The 22,130-nt window shown below is 37.8% G+C and overlaps 1 long non-coding RNA gene across 1 annotated transcript; it reads left to right on the top strand.

The window, feature by feature from the left end:
• The first annotated feature begins 4,299 nt into the window (after positions 1-4,299).
• On the top strand, positions 4,300-17,923 carry LOC113614826 (uncharacterized). The gene is made up of 4 exons (XR_003430739.1): positions 4,300-8,652; positions 8,821-8,968; positions 14,941-15,009; positions 17,027-17,923. It is a non-coding gene; the product is annotated as an uncharacterized LOC113614826 (long non-coding RNA).
• Positions 17,924-22,130: the final 4,207 nt, after the last annotated feature.

Below are 22,130 nucleotides of genomic sequence, written 5' to 3' on the forward strand. Positions count from 1 at the left end.
TAGGAACATATATATCGATAATTACCTTAAATGTAAATGGATTAAATGCTACAACCAAAAGACATAGACTGGCTGAATGGATACAAAAACAAGACCTGTATATATGCTGTCTACAGGAGACCCACTTCAGACCTAGGGACACATACAGACTGAAAATGAGGGGATGGAAAAAGATATTCCATGCAAATGGAAATCAAAAGAAAGCTGGAGTAGAAATTCTCATATCAGACAAAATAGACTTTAAAATAAAGACTATTACAAGAGACCAGGCCACTACATAATGATCAAGGGATCAATCCAAGAAAATACAACAATTGTAAATATATATGCACCTAGCATAGGAGCACCTCAAACATAAGGCAAATGCTAACAGCCATAAAAGGGGAAATAGGCAGTAACAAATCATAGTAGGGGACTTTAACAGGCCACTTTCACCAATGGACAGATCATCGAAACTGAAAATAACTAAGGCAACACAAGCTTTATTTATTTTATTATTATTTAAATTTATTTTATTTTATTTTTGGCTGCGTTGGGTCTTTGTTGCTACGCACGGGCTATTCTCTGGTTGTGGTGAGTGGGGGCTACTCTTCATTGAGGTGTGTGGGCTTCTCTTGTTGTGGAGCACGGGCTTTTGGCGTGTGGGCTTCAGTAGTTGTGGCTCATGGGCTCTGGAGCGGCAACACAAGCTTTAAATGACACATTGAACAAGATGGATTTAATTGATATTTATAGGACATTCCATTCAAAAACAACAGAATAAAAAAAAAAAACCACAACAGAATAGACTTTCTTCACAAGTGCTCATGGAACATTCTCCAGGGTAGATCATACCTTGGGTCACAAATCAAGCCTTAGTAAATTTTTAAAAATTGAAACTGTATGAAGTATCTTTTCTGACCACAATGCTATGATACTAGATATCAGTAACAGGAAAAAAAATCTATAAAAAATACAACACATGGAGGCAAAACAATACAGTACATAATAACCAAGAGATCACTGAAGAAATCAAAGAGGAAATCAAAAAATACCTACAAACAAATGACCATGAAAACATGACGACCCAAAACCTATGTGATGCAGCAAAAGCAGTTCTAAAAGGGAAGTTTATATCAATACAATCCTACCTCAAGAAACAAGAAACATCTCAAATAAACAACCTAATCTTACACCTAAAGCAATTAGAGAAAGAACAAGAAAACCCTAAAGTTAGCAGAAGGAAAGAAATCATAAAGATCACATCAGAAATAAATGAAAAAGAAATGAAGGAAATGATAGCAAGATAAATTAAAAGCTAGTTGTTTGAGAAGATTAAAAAAATTGATAAACCATTAGCCAGACTCATGAAGAAAAAAATGGAGAAGACTCAAATCAATAGAATTAGAAATGAAAAAGGAGAAGTAACAACTGACACTGCAGAAATACAAAGGATCATGAGAGATTACTACAAGCAACTCTATGCCAATAAAATGGACCACCTGGAAGAAATGGACAAATTCTTACAAAAGCACAACCTTCTGAGACTGAACCAGGAAGAAATAGAAAATATAAACAGACAAGTCACAAGCACTGAAAATGAGACTGTGATTAAAAATCTTCCAACAAACAAAAACCCAGGACCAGATGGCTTCACAAGTGAATTCTATCAAACATTTAGAGAAGAGCTAACACCTATCCTTCTCAAACTATTCCAAGATATAGCAGAGGCAGGAACACTCCCAAACTCATTCTACAAGGCCACCATCACTCTGATACCAAAACCAGAGAAAGATGTCACCAAAAAAGAAAACTACAGGCCAATATCACTGATGAACATAGATCCAAATATCCTCAACAAAATACCAGCAAACAGAATCCAAAAGCACATTAAAAGAGTTATACACCATGATCAAGTGGGGTTTATCCCAGGAATGCAAGGATTCTTTAATATACGAAAATCAATCAATGTGATAGACCATATTAACAAACTGAAGGAGAAAACCATATCATCTCAATAGATGCAGAAGAAGCTTTTGACAAACTTCAACACCCATTTATGATAAAAACCCTGCAGAAAATAGGCATAGAGGAAACTTTCCTCAACATAATAAAGGCCACATATTGCAAACCCACACCAACATCGTTCTCAATGGTGAGAAAACGAAACCATTTCCTCTAAGATCAGGAGCAAGACAAAGTTGTCCACTCTCACCACTATTATTCAACATAGTTTTGGAAGTTTTAGCCACAGCAATCACAGAAGAAAATGAAATAAAAGGAATCCAAATTGGAAAAAAAGAAGTTAAGCTGTGACTGTTTGCAGCTGACATGATACTATACATAGAGAATCCTAAAGATGCTACCAGAAAGCTACTAGAGCTAATCGATGAATTTGATAAAGTAGCAAGTTACAAAATTAATGCACAGAAATCTCTTGCATTCCTATACACTAATGATGAAAAATCTAAAAGAGAAATTAAGGAAACACTCCCATTTACCGTTACAACAAAAACAATAAAATACCTAGGAATAAACCCACCTAAGGAGACAAAATACCTGTATGCAAAAAACTATAAGACACTGATGAAAGAAATTAAAGGTGATACAAACAGATGGAGAGGTATACCATGTTCTTGGATTGGAAGAATCAACATTGTGAAAATGAGTATACTACCCAAAGCAATCTACAGATTCAATGCAATCCCTATCAAACTACCAATGGCATTTTCCACAGAACTAGAATGAAAAATTTCACAATTTCTATGGAAATACAAAAAACCCCGAATAGCCAAAGCAATCTTGAGAAAGAAAAACAGAGCTGGAGGAATCAGGCTCCCTGACTTCAGACTATACTAGAAAGCTACAGTTATCAAGACAGTATGGTACTGGCACAAAAGCAGAAATATAGATCAATGTAGCAGGATAGAAAGCCTAGAGATAAACCCATGCACATATGGTCACCTTATCTTTGATAAAGGGGGCAAGAATATACAATGGACAAAAGATAGCCTCTTCAGTAAGTGATGCTGGGAAAACTGGACAGCCACATGTAAAAGAATGAAATTGGAACACTCCCTAACACTGTAGAGAAAAATAAACTCAAAATGGATTAAAAACTTAAATATAAGGCCAGACAGTATAAAACTCTTAGAGGAAAACATAGGCAGAACACTCTATGACATAAATCACCGGAAGATCCTTTTTGACCCAACTCCTAGAGAATTGGAAATAAACAAAAAAAGTAAACAAATGGGACCGAATGAAACTTAAAACTTTTGCACAGCCAAGGAAACCATAAACAAGATGAAAAGACAGCCCTCAGAATGGGAGAAAATATTTGCAAATAAAGCAACTGACAAAGGATTAATCTCCAAAATTTACAAGCAGCTCATGCAGCTCAATATCAAAAAACAAATAACCCAATCCAAAAACGGGCAGAAGACCTAAGTAGACATTTCTCTAGAGAAGGTATACAGATTACCAACAAACACATGAAAGGATGCTCAACATCACTAATCATTAGAGTAATGCAAATCAAAACTACAATGAGGTGTCACCTCACACCAGTCAGAATGGCCATCATCAAAAAATCTACAAAGAAGAAATGCTGGAGAGAGTGTGGAGATAAGGGAACCCTCTTGCACTATTGGTGGTAATGTAAACTTACCCAGCCACTATGGAGAACAGTACGAAGGTTCCTTAAAAAACTAAAAATAGAACTACCATATGACCCAGCAATCCCACTACAAGGCATATACCCTGAGAAAAGCATAATTCAAAAAAGTCATGTACTATGTTGTTCATTGCAGCTCTATTTACAATAGCCAGGACACGGAAGCAACCTAAGTGTCCATTGACAGATGAATGGATAAAGAAGAGGTGGCGCATATATACAATGGAATATTACTCAGCCGTAAAAAGAAACGAAATTGAGTTATTTGTAGTGAGGTGGATGGACCTAGAGACTGTCATACAGAGTGAAGTAAGTCAGAAAGAGAAAAATAAATACCGTATGCTAGCACATATGTATGGAATCTAAAAAAAGAAAAAGATAAAGGTTTTGAAGAACCTAGGGGCAGAACAGGAATAAAGTCACAGAAGTAGAGAATGGACTTGAGGATATGGGGAGGGGGAAGCATAAGCTGGGACAAAGTGAGAGAGTGGAATGGACTTATATACACTACCAAAGGTAAAATAGATAGCTAGTGGGAAGCAGCCGCATAGCACAGTGAGATTAGCTCGGTGCTTTGTGACCACCTAGAGGGGTGGGATAGGGAGGGTGGGAGGGAGACCCAAGAGGGAGGAGATATGGGGAAAGAAAAGAAGGGAGAAACCAAAAGGGAGGAGAGGGCATCAAGACAGCAGCAAAGGGAAATCCCAGGATTCATCCATTCAACAGAAATTTTTGGTTGCCTACTACATGCCAAATTCTTTTCTAGGTAGTGGATATAGCACATTAGGTAATAAGTATTAAGAAGGAAAGTAAAGCAGAGTAAGAGACAAACAGTGACTGGTGCACGAAAGAGATGCTATTTTAAATAAGGTCATCTTGGAAAGCCTCAATATAGTAGAATCGAGCAGAGACCTGAATGAAGGGAGAGAAAGTGAGTGTGCAGATAACACAAAGAATAGCATTCTGAGGAAAGGGAAAAAGTATGTGCAGAGGCCCTGAGGCAACAATATACTTGGCATGTTTGGGAAATAGGAAGGAGGCCAGTTTAGCTGGACCAACTTGTTGGAGGGGAAAAAGTGGTTGAGGACTGGATCATAGTGGAGTAGGGATAAGGGGTCACATCTTTAATGCTTTGGAGACCATGGTAGTTGTTTGGATTTTACTCTGAGTGAGATATGAAGCCATTGGAGGGTTTAAGCAAAGGAGTGACAAGATTTGACTTATATTTTTAAAGGATTATTCTGACTCATTTGTGAAAAATAGACTGTAAAAGGGTAAGGAGTTAAGTAGGAAGATTAATTAGAATACTATTTCAATAGTCCATGTGAAAGATGATACGTGCTTGGACAAGAGCAGTCATGATAATAAAAGAGTGGTAAGGAATGGTCAGATCCTGGATATATTTGAAGTTAGAGCCAAAGATGATTTGCAAATGGATTAGGTGCTCTGATAGATATGGAGATGTGCTGCCTTGATCCCCCTTCCAGGAAAGACTTGATGAACCTCAGGAAGTGTGGAGGACAGAAATTCTCCAGCTGTCAGCACTTCATCTGCAGCAGCTATAGAAAACACTTTACCTGAGGTCACATCTTCCCTAGATCTGAGGACCGAACACAATGGGGATGTAAAACCCTTGCCATTTCAGCCTAATGCATCACATTATGTCAGGCAAAACTCACTCCAGAGCTTCCTCCTTTGCAGCTTGACTTCTTCCTCTGCACAATCTGCTTCTTCCCCTTCCCTTGACAAGTGCTCTGTGATAAATATCTTGCAGCCCAAATTCCATCTCAGGATCTTCAAAGAACCGTACTGTGACAGTTGGTCCCAGTAGTGGTCTAAGATGCCTGTGAGAAACCCATCACATGTGGCACATGGAACATAAGGAGCCCCTGGCTCAAGGTGGCAGCTTTCACCAGTGGTAAAATGAGAGAGTTCACCTGTGGAAGAGAATGAACTAGTGAGTGCAGGATATCAGGTACTTGAGACTCATGAAGGAACTCATGGAGTTAAGAATACCAGAATTGGATGGCTAAGTACCACTGATGCTCTACAGAAAGTGGGCCTCTTTAGTTGCACACAAAGCTTGTCCAGAACTGAGTAGTCTGAGTGGCTGAACTGGCGATTGTCCTAGGAGAAGAAATATTGGAAGATCAACCACAGGAAGTCTGAAATAGAGGCCTATGGATGGACATATTGGCACTGAGCGTGAGCATGAACAGTGAAGGTCTTTGTATCCCATGTAACACCCACCAGAGAGCATCCACTACTGAAGAGGCACTAAACAATAAAGAAGACTGAATAAATTGCCCAGTTGACATCATCTGCCTCAGTCATTGGCCAACTGGTGCTGGCCCTTGGGCACATGAATGGAGTGTCCACTGGAGAAGGGATGAAGACAGAGTGTGGGTTCAACTGATCAAGGCTAATTTAGCTTCTGCTGCTGCTGAATGCCCAAACTGCCAGCAATAGAGAGCAACACTGAGCTCCCGATATGACACCATTCCTTGAGACCAAGTGTCAAGTTGGCTACGTTAGGCCCCTTCCATCCTGGAGTGACCACCTGTTTCTTGTTACGGGAGTAGACACATATTCCAGATATGGGGTTGCTTTTCCTACCCAAAGAGCCTCAGCCAGTACCACCATCTGAGTGTTATGTAATATTAGATTCTCTAGCATGAGATCTCACATAATGTCACATCAAACCAGGGAACCTGTTTTGCCAAAAAAGGAAGTGCAGGAGTGGACCCTTATCCCCAGGATCCACTGATAATGTCGCATATCTCACCACCCAGAAACTGGTAGCTTGACAGGGCCTCGGAGCAACCTGCTGAAGGTACAGCTGAATGCCAGTTCAGAGGCAATACTCTGAAAGAGTGAGATGCCATACTCCAAGATGTATTATATGCATTGGATCAAAGATATTTGTATGGCACGGTGCCTCCGTACAAAAAATATGGGTCTAGGAGCCAAGGGGTGAAAGCAGGAGTGTCCCTAGCCCTTACAATCACTTCTAAGGACCCTTAAAGGGCTATTTATGTTTCCTGTCTTCACAACTCTGAACTCTGCATATTGAGAGGTCTTGGTCCCTAAAAGGGATACACTTCTAAGAAATAGAGCAAAAATTCCATTGAAATATAAGCTGCAGCTGCTACCTGGGTACTTTGGGCTCCTTGTGCCCAGAGACCAGCAGGCAAGAAAAGGGGACACCTTCTTGCCAGGGGTAATTGACTCTGATCATCAGAAGGAGATAGGGATCCTGTTACACTCACCATTAAGGTAGGAAACAGTAAATATGGAGCCCACTTAACAAATTGTGAATATAAAGAGAAGGTATAGCAATTCCATCCTGATAAATGCATGATGGCAGAAACTCAGACCCCTCAGGGAATGAGGGTCTAGGTCACAACACCAGGTAAGCCAACAACAGCAGCAGAGGTGGTAGTGGAGGATGAGGGAAATCTAGAATTGATAGTGGAGGGGGGAGATGACAAGTATTCTACAGCCTTACTACAGCAGTAGGGACTGTAGTTTGTCCCACTAACCTCTATCTTCTAAGTTCCCCTCAGGAAAAGAGGCCCCTTCACTCTTGTAGGAGCTGCTTCCTAAACATACATGGAGAAATAGACCTATATGAAGCAAGGGGTGGATTGTGGTAAGCAAAGAGATATGCTGTCCAGATTCATCTTCAAGAAAGGGCTTGCTGAATGAGGTCAGCAACCTCCAGCTTCCAGTTTCTTCACAGTCTAGCTCAACTGCAGAGAGCCACTTTGCTTCAGGTCCTGCCCTTCCTACATTTGGTGACTGAGTGAGATCAGCTGCATGCAGCTGCAGAAGTGACCCCAGCACACATGGGGAGCAAAAAATATAAACAGTCAAACAGTGAATTAAGAGAATTTATAAATGATTGTTATTATTTTAAAACACTACATTTTTGGGGGTGATTTGTTATTCAGCAACAGATAGAGAAATTGGCATCTGGAGTAGCATGTAATCTTAACAAAATGCAGAAACATATGGTACTGGCTTTAAGACTAGGTAGCAGGTTGGGGATTGGAAGAGTGTCAAGAAGACTGCTAGTGGAGGCTGAAAGGTGATTGTGGTAGACGGAATAATGCTCCCCTACCTCAAGATATCCACATCCTAATCCCCAGAAACTATGGATATGTTACCTTACATGGTAAAAGGGACTTGGCAGATGTGATTAAGGTTCTTGAGATGTAGAGGTTACCTTGGGTTATCCAGATGGGCCAATATAAACACAAGGGTCCTTAAAGTGGAAGAGGGATACATAAGAGGAGGTCAGAGTGATACGAAATTAAGACTCTGTTGCTGGCTTTGCAGATGGGCGAGGGGAACCACAAGCCAAAGAATGTGGGCAGCCTCTAGAAGCTGGAAGAGGCAAGGGAACATATTCTTCTCTAAGAGCCTCCAGAAAGGAATATTGTTCAGCCAACATCTTGATTTTATTCCTGTGAGATCAGTGTTGTGCTTCTAACCTACAGAACTATATAATAATAAATTTGTGTTGGTTAAGCCTGCTAAGTTTCGTGTTATATTACACAAGCAGGAGAAACATAATACAGGTGGTTAGAAGGCTATTAGCCTTGAAGAATAGTAAACAGACTCTTAGTAGAGGGTGGAAAAAGTCAGTAAGGAAATTATTAAATGGGGGAAAATGTAGGACCTGAGTTATATGGTAACAGAATGCTTGGCAATACTTCTGCCTGCCATAACAAAGAACATAGAAAGTGAACTTGGTGAGTTTATAGATCTCTTAAGGAGATTTCCAGGCAGAGTGATGAAAGTACCAATTAACTTTGTACAGCTACGGATGATAATGTACAAGAAGAGAGAAATGAGCTAACGAAGGAACTGTTCAATTTAAAAGAAGAGTTTAAAGGAAATATTTCCAACCCAGTGCTTTCCTTTTCTTAGGAAAAAGGAAGAATGACTGGCGGGCAGAGCCAGAATCCCAGAGGGAGGAGCCAAGAAGCAAGGTGAGGGATGGATTAGGAAATCACCACTAAAGGGATGAACAGAACCACAATCAAAGACTATCCGTTGCCTTTAGTGTAGAGGCCCTCAACAACAATTGTAGTTTTGTGTCTCCCGTTTCCCTGACCCCCTTTCTGACTGGGAGTGTTTGTGTGGTTTTTCTATCCTAGAAAATCTGGACTGAGAGAAGCCACCCCCAAGTAGCTGCACCTGAGGAACAATACCTGAGGCATTTTCTCCACATCTGGACCTGATTTAGATGATAAGAGATTGAACTTAAACTAATGTCATCATGGGACGAGACTTTTAGGGTACGGGGTGAGTATAGTTTTGCATGTAGGTGGGACAAGAATTGTGGCCAGATGGTGGACTATGATAGTTGTCAAAGATGGCCCCCAAATAATTCTTCCCCTCCCCGTACAAGCATACCACTCTTCTCTTCGAGGAGTGGGGTCCATTTTCCTTCCCCTTCAATCTAGGCCGGCCTTGTAACTTACTTTGACCAATAAAATGTGGTGAAAATAAGGCCTGACAGTTTCCATTTTCATGCTGCTGGAGTCCTGAGCCATCATGCTAGAATTCCATGCTATCCTGCTGGAGAGAAGGATCACATGCGGAATCCCTAGAGACACCACATGGAGAGAAAGGCCATATAGGGAAGAAATGAGATGCCCCAATCAATCACATTTTCAAGGCCTCAGACAAGTGAGAGAGGTCTTCTTGAACCTTCTAGCTCAGCTTAGCAACCATCTGAATACAGCCATGTGAGTGATTCCAGCTGACACCATTTGAAACAGAAGAATGACCAGTCAATCCACAGAAACATGAGAAATTTTAAAATCATTTGTTTTAAGCCAGTAAGTTTTGGGATTTTTTTTTATGTGGCAATAGATGATACAGAAATAATTTTGTTTGCAGAGGAGAGCTTAAGAGAAAAAGACTTAAGAAGAAAAGACTTGTAGAGAATTAGGGGGACAGACTTTTCCTTTTGAACTGCTTCTCCTTTAGTTGACTGATGGTATCTTCATCAATATAATTTTCTTAAAAATTGTGTGAGCCTTATTTAGCAAATTAGTCCACCCCATTAGACAAAAGCCACTTCCATAAATCTCTTCTAGGCAGGCCCCTCCTACCTTGGGCTGAGAATCCAAGTGCTGTAGAAAATGCCCACAGTATTTATTCTGTATCCTTCAGGGCCTATGAGGCATTGCTTGACATCATTCTAAAATCTTAAAGGGTCTTACAGCCTCTAATTTATTATAACCCTGATACTGTGTTTTATTGTTGGCACTTTGGGCCTTTGTCTTTGCCCCAAGATCATTTATGACATTGAAAATATTTTTCTGGCTGATAAAGATGGGAATAAAAAATGGTAGAGAATACTTCTTAGGCTTCTGGATGTGCTAAGAGTTTATAAGAGATGACATCTACATATTTTACTTTCCTCTCTAGACTCATCATAAAAAGCTTTGAAAATTTAATACTACTTTTTTAAGCTTGAATATAAGTTAAACTTAGAGGTAATATCTATTTTGTTATTAAGTATATTATAAATATTTATGTTATTGTAATACAGTACAGTCATAACAAGCATCCATGAGCATTTAACAAACAACTGTTAATTTCTGAAGCAGAGAAGAACATGAGTGAAAGTTCTGGTTAAATTTTTATAGTGAAAGCTAACTATTTATTACTTAAGAAATAATTTATGTTTGATTATCCTGTATGAAAGTGTTGATACCAACTGGTTCTCTGCTGGGAGTTCAAAAAACAACTCAAATATGTATAAAAGAATATTTATCTTATTTCCTCTTGACACCAATAACAATGTTTACAATCTTATTATCAAGGGCAATGGTTTCTTTTAACACATGTATATCCTTGACAATGCTGCAAATAGACTCAAATTTTCTAATTATTGATGGCTCCTTTTTCTTTAATTGATTACATATTTGGAATTTTATAACTATCCTGAATCTGAGAAAAATTGCTTTGTTAACCTCAGGGATTTTTTAAGTCTAAGTATAATGGATTGTAAAGATAATGGAATTTTTTAAAGTCTAGATTTCTTCCATTCTCAGAGAAGATTATCTAATCTTTTTATAACTTACTATAGAGGATTTTTTTTCACAGTGATATGTTATTAAATGTTTGCTATTGTAACCTTTTTTTCCTCCAGTTTCTCAAGCAAACATTTCACAAACGCTTTAGGAAACTCTAGAGAAACTTTTAATAATTTAACACACAATAAATTCTGATTTTAAAGCACTTAGGAAGGAAGGAAGGGAAGGAAGGAAGGAAGGAAGGAAGGAAGGAAGGAAGGGGAGACAACACATTGAACCAAGTAGCCTAATGTTTTATAATCTTAGGGGAAAAAATTCCTTTTTCTCCTTTCAAGACACATTTCCCTGAGAACATGTTTTTTGTGTTTAAAAAACAGAAGTCTTTGTTACTTTTGGAAAATACTTTTGTAAAGTTAAAAATATTTTCCAAATTTAAGTCTGGACACCTCAATTTATTTTCACAATGGGAAATGAAAATAAATGAAGAGCTATTCCAAAAGTAAATTAATTTTACTTCTCAGATGAAATCAATGTATAGAGATATTTAAAACTGGAACATGGTATCTTGAGAAGTCCAAGCTATCCTTCTAGAGATGTGGCAGATCCTTGGAGGCAGGCACTACGTGGAAAGAAATGCTACACAGGGAATAACTGAAATGCCCCAGTCAATAACACCAAAGCCCCACACACATGAGAGAGACCTTCTTGAACTTTCTTGCTCAGCTTAGCCACCAGCTGAATGCAGCCATAACAGCAAACCCACCTAACATCACTTGAAGCAGCTATAGAAAATAGTTTAACTGGATACCACATATCCTCTATATTAATCAACCAGATAGCTGACTGAATTTTTTTCAATGCCTAGTCAGTGATTCTGTCATATATGAAAGTAGCCATACTTGAAAGCCTTAACTCTAAACAAGAAAAACAAAGGTTTACTAATCATTGCTTTTACCCCCAAGGTTGCTAACATTAGGTCTTTACATTTAATGTGCACTTTAAAAATAATGAGTAGCATATTGCTTATTGAAGTGCGTTTGCAAATTGCTGACAATCACCTTTTTATAACCATTTATTAGAAACAACAAGAAATATTTGCTATTTCAAATTTCAGTTCACTAAAGAGCATGGCATAGTTTATATATCATTCTATATAAAAGATTTTACTTATGGGTTGGTGGACAACTGACCATAATTAAATGATAACCAACTAGTTTTTTAGGGGCAGTGAATTTGGATAAAGAGTTGCTCCTTTTTCTACCTATCTATATTAAGATCTTTTTTCCCAGGTGCAATGGATTGAATGTTTCTGTCCCCACCCCCAGCTCCCCTCAAATTCATATGTTGAAATCCTGATCCCCAGTGTGATGGTGTTAGGAATGGGGGCCTCTCGGAGGTGATTAGGTCATGAGAATGGAATCCTCATGAATGGGACTCCGTGCCCTTATAAGAAAAGAAACCAGAGAGATAATCTCTCCTTACTCTCCTCACATTGGTCAGAACTATACTATATGCACACCCCGAACTAATCATCAGCAAGGGCAGCCCAATCAGTATTTGCCTTTAAACTGGATTGACTTCATTGAAGGGATACATTATTTGAAGTCACTTCTGAATGAAGTTTTTAAGCAAAGAAGTAAGGAGGAAGGGGACGGGTATTGGGTAAAATAATATTTTTCAAATTTTAGATCGCAACCCATTAGTGGATCATGAAAGCAATTTAATGGAGAGTAATTGACATTAAAAAATTAAATAAAATGGAATAAAATAAGTAGAAATAATAAGCTCATCATACTTAGTTGGCACTAACGTGGTTTACGAAATTTATGAGTTATCTGTGTGTATATTCGGTCATGATGTAAAATGAATTTCTTAGTACAGATCAGAGTTTGAAAGCCACTTGAGTAGACTGCCAGCTGTGTCTGCTATACACAATCCCCACTGGTCTTCTGAAAATTGGTTAAAAAGGAATAGCTGCGTCCAGTGATCCTCCCCTACAAGATATAATGAGGCTCACCAGACAAAAGAGATCCAAGAGTAAAAACTAAAATATGTGAACTCTTTAAAATACATGGGCTTATATAATTATGTAAGGACAGACTAGATAATAATAAAAAGTGCCATTAATGAGAAATCATGCACCTGGAATTTTACATACTATCTCTTTTAATTTTCTCAACAATACATCTCTTCTAATACAACTCAATGTTATGTATTATTCTCATTTTAAGGTTAGAAAAAACAGCCAAACAAAGCTCAAAGAGGTTAAATAATTTACTGTGTAAGTCACATAGCAAATAAGTGAGAGACCTTGGATTTAAACTTAAGTCTTTCTGATTAAAAAAAAGCTAAAGCTTATTGACTACATTAATTTACCTCCCCAATGCTCACATGCTTCCAAACTATCACTATAACAGCAGTTTTATTCTATGGAACAATGACAGTGTTAACTTAAAATCACTCTAAAATTATGCAAACAAAAGCAACCATATAAAGGAAGGAAATAAAAAACCATAGATTTCAAAATAATTAAGGCTTTTCTGTTGGTGATTTCAAAGTGAGTCATTGACTGTCTTCCTTATTTCTAGTTGAAATTTTCCATTCAGTGCAAGAATAGTGATTTATGATGAATATCTTCTGATTATAGACCACAAGCCAAATAAGTGTTTGTGTTGAAATAAAAAGAAATCTTTTTCTAAACATCTTTATTGGAGTATAATTGCTTTACAGTGGTGTGTTAGTTTCTTCTGTATAACAAAGTGAATCAGCTATATGCATACGTATATCCCCATATCCCCTCCCTCTTGCGTCTCCCTCCCACCCTCCTTATCCCACTCCTCTAGGTGGTCACAAAGCACCGAACTGATCTCCCTGTGCCATGCAGCTGCTTCCCACTAGCTATCTATTTTACATTTGGTAGTGTATATATGTCAATGCTACTCTCTCACTTTGTCCCAGCTTACCCTTCCCCCTCCCCATGTCCTCAAGTCCGTTCTCTAGTAGGTCTGTGTCTTTATTCCTGTCTTGCCCCTAGGTTCATTAGAACCAGTTTTTTTTTAGATTCCATGTATATGTGTTAGCATATGGTATTTGTTTTTCTCTTTCTAACTTACTTCCCTCTGTATGACAGACTCTAGGTCCATCCACCTCACCACAAATAACTCAATTTCATTTCTGAAATAAAAAGAAATCTTAAGTACAATTTTTATATATAAAGTAACCATTTTCTCTATATCAAGAGATGAACTGGTTATATATTTAGCATTTTAAAGCTCTTATTTCATTTTTTTTCATTTATAGATTTATAGACCATTTGTCTGCTTGAACAGTTGGATACAAATAATTTTATTACTGAGTGCTTTAAGATGAATGATGTTTGCGTCTTGGTGCCTCAAAGAAAGACCTTAAACCTTCTCTGTTTCACCCACTAAAATAGAATATGTGCTATAGCTATTAGAAAGAACTGCAGTTTTATGAATATAATAATGCAAAAGTAAAATTAATCACAAATAACTAATAAATATGTGTTTACTTCATGAAAGATGTATTCCTATCTAACAAGAAATACTGTGGTTTCTCATTCTAAATGGAGGGTTGGAATGGATGTATAATGCTAATATTTGAAGACCTAATCTCCTGCTATTATTAGCAATGTTATTCTTGAGAATTTTTCTTCCTTATTTGTGTTGAAAGATGAATAAATTCAATGTACGTAAGATCATTAAGACAATGCAAATAGAATGTAATTTTTCAATCTTTCTGATATACGTTAATTGACCCAAATGTACAGAGCATATTACATATGAGTTATAGGAAACTAACATGCTACTAGAAGCTTAAGGTAGACTATTCATTATAATGTTTTAAGCCTAGCTTCTAGCTATCTTCTAGCTACCTAGCTTATTCTCAGCTGCTACTGTCCATGAGTAATTGTTATACTTTGGAGTATATCAGACCATGTTAATAACACCCAGAAGAACATATTTTGAAATGTAAATTTATTGAAAAACAAAAATAGAATACATTTGAAAGCTAAATTGAACACTTATTCAACAAATATTTATTGAACATCCTCTATATGCCACTATGCTTGTGACTGTTTTTAAAATTTTTGACTTCCAAATGTGTATTGCTAGTATTTAGAAATGTGCTTTGTTTTGTGTATTGGACTTCTATCCTGTGAATTTGCTAAACTCACCTTTTTTTTTTTTTTTTTTTTTTTTTTAGGTTTCTTGGGCTTCTACATAGACAGCTCTATCATCTGTGAATAGAGACTGTTTTGTTTCTTCCTTCCCAGTAAGTATGCTTTTTATTTCTTTTCTGTCTTTCTCTAGTTTAGATATCAAGGTAATATTGGCTTCCTAAAATGAGTTGGGAAGTGTTCCCTCCTCTTGTGTTTTATGAAAGAACTTGTATAGATTTTTATTCTTTCTTTCTTAAATGTTTGGTAGAATTGACCAATGAAACCATCCAGGCCGGAATTTTCCATTTTTGGAAAGTTTATAAGTGAAATTCAATGAATAGATATAGGAAAATTAACTATTTTTTCTTGAATGAGTTTTGACAGTTTATCTCTTTCAAAAATTGGTCCAAATCATCTGAGTTGTATAATTTACGGGCAGTGAGTTGCTTGTAGGATTCTCTTATTACCCTTTTAATGTCTGTAAGGTTTATGGTCTTCTATTTTTTCTTGATCAATCTAGATAGTGGTTTATCAATTTTATCAATCTTTCAAAGAATAAACTTTTTCACCTTGATTTCCTCTAATTTTTATTTAACCAATTCTATTGACTTATGCTTTTTTTTTTTTTTTTTTGCTTACTTTGAGTTCAGTTTGCTTTTTTTCCTGGTATTTTCACATTAAAACTTAGATTATTGATTTCACATCCTTCTTCTTTTCCAATATAAGCATTTAATGCTATAAATTTCCTTCTGAGCACTGCTATAGCTGCATCCCATAAGTTTTGATATGTTTTTTTTTTCATTTTCAGTCAGTTCAAAATAATTTCTGATTTTCTTTGAGACTTCCTATTTGACCCATGAATTATTTAAAAGTATGCCATTTAATTTTCAAACATTTGGAAATTTTCTAGAAAGTAATTGATTTCCAATGTAATTCCTTTTGATCAGAGAACAAATTATTATTGTTCAATTATTTTGAATTTGTTATGATTGATCTATCATCATGAATTTCCATGTGCACTTGAAAGAAATGTATATTCTACTGTTGTTGGAGTTTCCTTTAAGTGTTAAGCAGGTTAAGTTGATTGATAGTGTTGCTCAAGTGTTCTGTAATCAGTAGGAGAGATAGGATGTAGTTGGCTTACTCCATCTTGGCCAGCAGTGGAAATTTAGGTTGGATTTTGAACCCAGATTTTTCTGACTGATAAATTGGTATTCTTTTCATTATGCCATAATGAAATATTCAGGATCTCTAAAAGCTCTAAAAACTCCTTATTTATTATGCAATGTAATTCTTGATCCTAATAAATTCATTTTTATGCAGCAAGTAAATTTTATTTTTGCTTTAAAGGGAAATATCAAAACCTACTTAGGAAATGAACAAGTTTTTCTTGTTCTTTGAATACACTTTAAACTTTTTATTAAATTGCTCCTTGCAAACAGGCTTTGCATATATTTATGCAAATTTTAAAGGCATGCCCTTCTGACTATCTCTTGCAAAGGATAATAGCTGGATTCATTTCCTTTTAGAGTCAAAGAGTTACTTCTTAGCTTTATAGGGAAAACTGAAGCATAGTGAAGGAAAGATATCTACTAAACCACTGAATCAGGTGTTGAATTTGAGCTTTTATTTTCTTCTGGCTGATCACTCTACTGTGTTTTCTTCCATTCATGGTGAATTAGACAGGCAGGTTAGAGCAGTGTTTCTCAGTATTAAAAAAAATAAAGAAAGAAAAAAGAAAAAGAAAAGAAACAACAACAAAACTGTTCCCCTTTCACAAATACAAATATCCCAAACTCTCCTTCTACTACATTTACATTTTCTAAATAAATGAACATTTTGACTTAAAGAAAATTTTAAATAATAACTTTAGATTAAAAAAAATTCCGCATGTTTCCCTCTCCTAAGATTCATATACACTACTTATATTGAAAGTGCAAATCATTTCTCTGTGCTAGATTCATCTATACCTGTTCATCTGGGGATCCTTTGGCAGTCTTCTAGTTTTCTTCAAAGTCTTGTTCACCCTAACTGGTCAAACTGTGGCCCATCTGTATATCTAGAAATAGAGCAGGCTCCACTACCATAGACGGTCTCCTCCCTTTACCCCTGTAAACCCATGCCTTCCAGATAGCAGCGGGACACAAAGATGCCAACCAGTCCATACAGAAGTATGCAGAGGAATCACCTGTGTCACAGCCCATGAGGACAACCAGTGACAGGTCAGAGATGGTTGGCCAACGGCTAAAGGCCAAGCAAATGCTCTGGGGCAGGGTAGGCATACCAGCAGGTCATTAGTAATGATAAACTTTCTCCTTTGCTGTTTGTTATAGTAGTGAAACCATATCTGGCTCTGCTACCAAGTCTGCCATCATTTAAACAAAGCCTGCAGATAGACTACCAGACAAGTCTATTTTTTAATGGGTACCTTCCCTAACATACTTATAATAATGGGAAAAATTAACAGGACATATTATATCAATGGGTCATACTAACCTCTCTCTTCTTTTTCTAAGTTCTTTTTAATTCTTGGGTATATTGGCTGTGGGATGATGTGGGATATTTTTAAGGATTTTTCCTAAGATTTCTACAGTGTTATATAAAGCATGAGGAAGGGTTATAGGGGTATGGAGAAAGAAAGGCAGTAATAAAAATAAAAGAGAGGGAGTGAGCAAGAGAATGGGCCAGGGTGAGAATGAGAGTGTGCATGAAACTAAAGGCTTGGCATATTTTAAGCCTGAGATTAACACTATTTCTTAATTGAGCTTCTTGCTTCCATTTTCATTCTCCTCTAATTGAGCTTCTTTTATGCCAGAGTCAATCCTTAAACTGCAAATCTAACCATATTGGCCCTTTGCTTAAAACTCTTTAGAAGATGAAGTCCCTCCATGATCTGACCCCAACCCTCTGCTTTATTCTCACCAACTGCTACCCTTCAGCTTACACTGAGACAATCTTCATCACCTTTGAGTTTCTGAAGAACAGTGGGCTATGCCATTCCTCTGGGCCTTTGCATTTTTTGTTCCTTTTCTCTGGCATGTCTGGTCCTTGTCTTTGCTGTAACACCCCCTCTGTGACTTTCTCCCAGACCATACATTCTGTGGGAGTTAATAAGTTCTTCTTCTGCAAAATATTATACATAGTACTTTCATTTTAACAAGCAATTGTTGTATGGTAATCATTGGTTTTGTGTTTGTTGTGCTACTTGCTCTGTGAGCGCCTATGGGCAGGGACGAATTCTTATTTGTCATTTTGTCATCTGTGTCACTGTGCCTGATACAGCATAAGCTCTTAGAGAATGTTGGTTGATCTAAATCAGATAGAGCTGTAACAAGAAGTCACCATACAGTCTCTCACTTTGTAGACTTATGCTCAAGTATGTAGCTGTGTTCAGCTATTATAATTTATCCACTCTGGAAAAAAACCCCAACAACATTATTTTAGGCAGATAGCTGGGTCAAGCAATCATGTTGTCTTTTTCCATTGGGGTAAGGATATCCCAAAGGAAAAATATAATGAACAGAAGCCTCTTACATCAGTCTTTTATATTTAGGGGGGAAAAGGATTTGCAAAATTTTCCAAAAGCCAGTTAGAAAAATTAAGCACCTATGCAATGTGATACTTCTAAAAATAATGCCCAGAAGAACAGCAGTTCTAGAGAATACTAAATCCGAGTGTGGCTAGATTCCATCTTCGTTTTGGAAACAACCACAGCTGTGGTCAGCCCAGTCAGACAGTGGAATGCAGTTGAGAATTTGATATGGGGTGAAAGGAAAGGGAACTAGGTTTCCTGCCCTGAGTCAGTTGGTGCAAAGTCCCTGGTCCCTCCCCTTGCCCCCATCTCTTGCCCCCAACTCTCTCCTCCTCACCCAGGAAATTTATTGGTGATCTGGGCAAGATCTGGTATTTGGATTCTGTTTGTACTTTGGGGGATATTGCAGTAAAAGGGCTTTAAGAAAACTAAGATGGCACTGTTATATTATACAGTACATCTCTAATTCTTCCAAGTTTGGACAAGTATCAAGTTAAGCCACAGAGAAATGCTTTCCTTCTCTTTAAAAATTTCTATAAATGGTATTTTGCAATTTATCTGAGACGAAAGAAACACAATAGTTCCAACTTCATTAAGCTTTCCTTTACCAAAAATATTACAAGATCACACGCCTACTAGAAATGACACACTGGTCTTAACTGACAATATTTTATGGAGAAGATAATTTCCGGTCCTATCTTCTGTATCTGTCTTGTACTCTACCCACCTTTTCCCTGTCCTTTATTAAATCATAAAACACTTATATAGCAAAAATGAGGGAGCTATCAGCAACTACATGGAAGTGGCGTGTCTTCTGTTAAAGAGCTGCCAGGAAAACTAATTTATGGCTGTGTTAGTCAGGATAGTGGTTACCCTTAGGAGGAAGGGTTGGCAGTAACTGGAAGGAGACACGGGGAAGACCTCTGGGGTGCTGCTCATGCTCTATTTCTTATTTGGGTGCTGATTACATGGATATGCTTAACTAGTGAAAAATAATTGACCTATACCCTTATGATTTATATAATTTTATGTAGGTATGTCTTATTTCAAAAAAATAAATAGTAATAATGATAATAAAGGTATCAGGCTTGTGTTGGTTCAAAATGTACTTAGCACAAAGAAAATAAAGACCAGTAAATCCATGTCTGTACAATAATAGACAATGAGTATATATATATACTCAGTAGGAGCATGTGGAATATACTGTGGACGCCTGCCATATCAGTAAACAAAGGATGTTGCAGCCATCAAGCCCTCAGCCACTGCAGCCACCTCCAGCAGTGCACCCTGAGGGGATTCAGGATGGAAAAGAACATGATACTGGCCTTAGATAGCCAAGGTACATATCAAAGGAATGATTTCAGTGAGCCAGACTCTTGCATTTCCCCATATGTAGAAAAGAGCTAAACTCATTAACTTGAGATGTCTGGTTTTCTTTGTTTGTTCGGTTGTTTTTTTTTTAAGGAATTCCTTAATTTTTATTATTTATTTATTTATTTATTTATTCATTTTTGGCTGTGTTGGGTCTTCGTTTCTGTGCAAGGGCTTTCTCTAGTTGTGGCAAGCGGGGGCCACTCTTAATCGCGGTGTGCGGGCCTCTCACTATCATGACCTCTCGTTGCGGAGCACAGGCTCCAGACACACAGGCTCAGTAGTTGTGGCGCACGGGCCTAGTTGCTCCGCGGCATGTGGGATCTTCCCAGACCAGGGCTCGAACCCGCGTCCCCTGCATTGGCAGGCAGATTCTCAACCACTGCACCACCAGGGAAGCCCCTGGTTTTCTTTAATTAACAGTACTCTTTTGATGTTCCGACAGCCTGGTTTTTGTTGCAAAAACTCCTACATATCCTGGCTCCTCCCTTCCCTCTTCAGAACAGTCCCTCAGAGCAATCTTCTGAGCTTAAGTCCTTAGGAAGTCTACTGAATAAAACATAATTCTCAGCTTTTATGTTGTGTATCTTTTTCAGTTGATGATACCTTTTAGTAAGAGGTCATTTCTTTACTTTTGGAATAGGAGGCCCAGAAGTCCAGACGAAGAGGCCTGTTTCTCAGCGAGTAATAGGCAGGAAAGGTTCTGTCCAACTCTTGTTGCCACATTGCCCAGATTTTGTTGGGTCATCTTCTTATTGTTACAGAACAATTTGGGGGGAAATACAGGGCAGATATTATTGACTCATCTTTTAAAAAGAGGAGGCTTAGGTACATACTTTTGAATAATTTGTTCAGGATAATAGAGATAATTCCCTCTTTTTGATATCAAATGAAGAAAATACTATGATTATTGACGGAAAGCCTCATTTGGACTCTGCTGACCTTGATCAAAGCCTTCCTGGTTAAACTCTTTTCTGTGACTAATCTTACCTAATCTTCTAGGAAACAGTACCCATTCCTCTCTGGAATCTCCTGTAGGCAGGAAGACATGAGATTTCTCAGCTTTCCTCAAATAGCAGACAAAGATAGCATGTCTATGAGAGGAATTTTTAATAAAAGAGGATGGTGGAACTTTATGGGATACCTGCATTGTGAGTTTTTGAGATCTATGTGAGAACTCAGCAGTGGCTTCCCAAGAGGTGGGGGTGGGGGAGCTGTGGAAGCAGTCTGCCCTAGGCGCAGGCAATAAAGGATGCATCTTCTATAGAGAGTTTTCAAAAATAATAAAGCCAACTGAAGTTGTTCATCTGATTTTTATTATCACCTTGTGCCTGAGAATCCTCTGGAGCCCTTCCTAGAGGCTCTCACCAGACCAGAAAGCAGTGGTGAGGGGTGCAACTGACCCTTCTCCCCACCTCCACCCTGTGCCCCATTTGGGCATTAAAGTATTAGTTCTTATAGTTGTAAAACATGTCATAATTGCCAGTGCACTGAGAGACATTCTCTGTCTGTCTCTGGGGCCAAAAGGAGGAGGGAATTTTTTGTAGGAGGTGTGGTAGGTAGACCTTCTGGCTTGTTCAGGGTCTGCACCTATCTCAGGGCCACATTACTGGTGTCTCTTCACAGAACCGGAGCCCACAGTATTTGAGCAGATGATTGATACGTGTGTAGGGTTGGGCTCAGAGGCTGTTGTGAAGGAGATACTCTTGCTCCTATCACTTTTCAAGACCACAGTGCTTCCAAGGTGCTGCCCACTATCTTGAACAGCTGAATAACTTCTCCTCCACCCCTACCCACCCCCCACCACCAAGACATCTTTGTTCACTTTACCTACTCAGGCTAAACTCACTGTCTTTCCTCTTCTACTCCCCACCATTTCACTGTAGAAATGAGTTAAAAGCTCCAAAACAAAAGAGTACAAATGATAGCGTGTAACTGTCGCTGGTCAGTGACTGAAGAAGAGGAAAGGAGTGAAGGGAAGTGCATCTCCTTCCAGTCAGACTCTGGATATCTGTAGTGAGATGTCTGCTACCCCCAATTATGCCCTGTGCCAAACTTATTATGCCTTAGTAACTGACTCCAAATTTAGTTCCAAAAATTTGAAAAGTAAGGGTAGACCAGGTTGAACTTAGCAAATGATAACTCAAATAAAGCATAAACAGTAATATTAATATCAGAGAAAGTAGAATTTTAAAAGGTCATTAATTATAACAAAGAAGATACACTAAGCCTAAGTGTTTATGTACAAAAATTATAACCATACAATATGTATTACAAAAATCTTTGGAAACACAAAGACATTTATAGAAACTTAATAGTAGCCTTGAACAT

The sequence above is a fragment of the Aethalodelphis obliquidens genome, unplaced genomic scaffold (genome assembly GCF_003676395.1).
Source record: "Aethalodelphis obliquidens isolate GAN/ISIS:26980383/991018 unplaced genomic scaffold, ASM367639v1 scaffold105, whole genome shotgun sequence".
Lineage (NCBI taxonomy): Eukaryota > Metazoa > Chordata > Mammalia > Artiodactyla > Delphinidae > Aethalodelphis > Aethalodelphis obliquidens.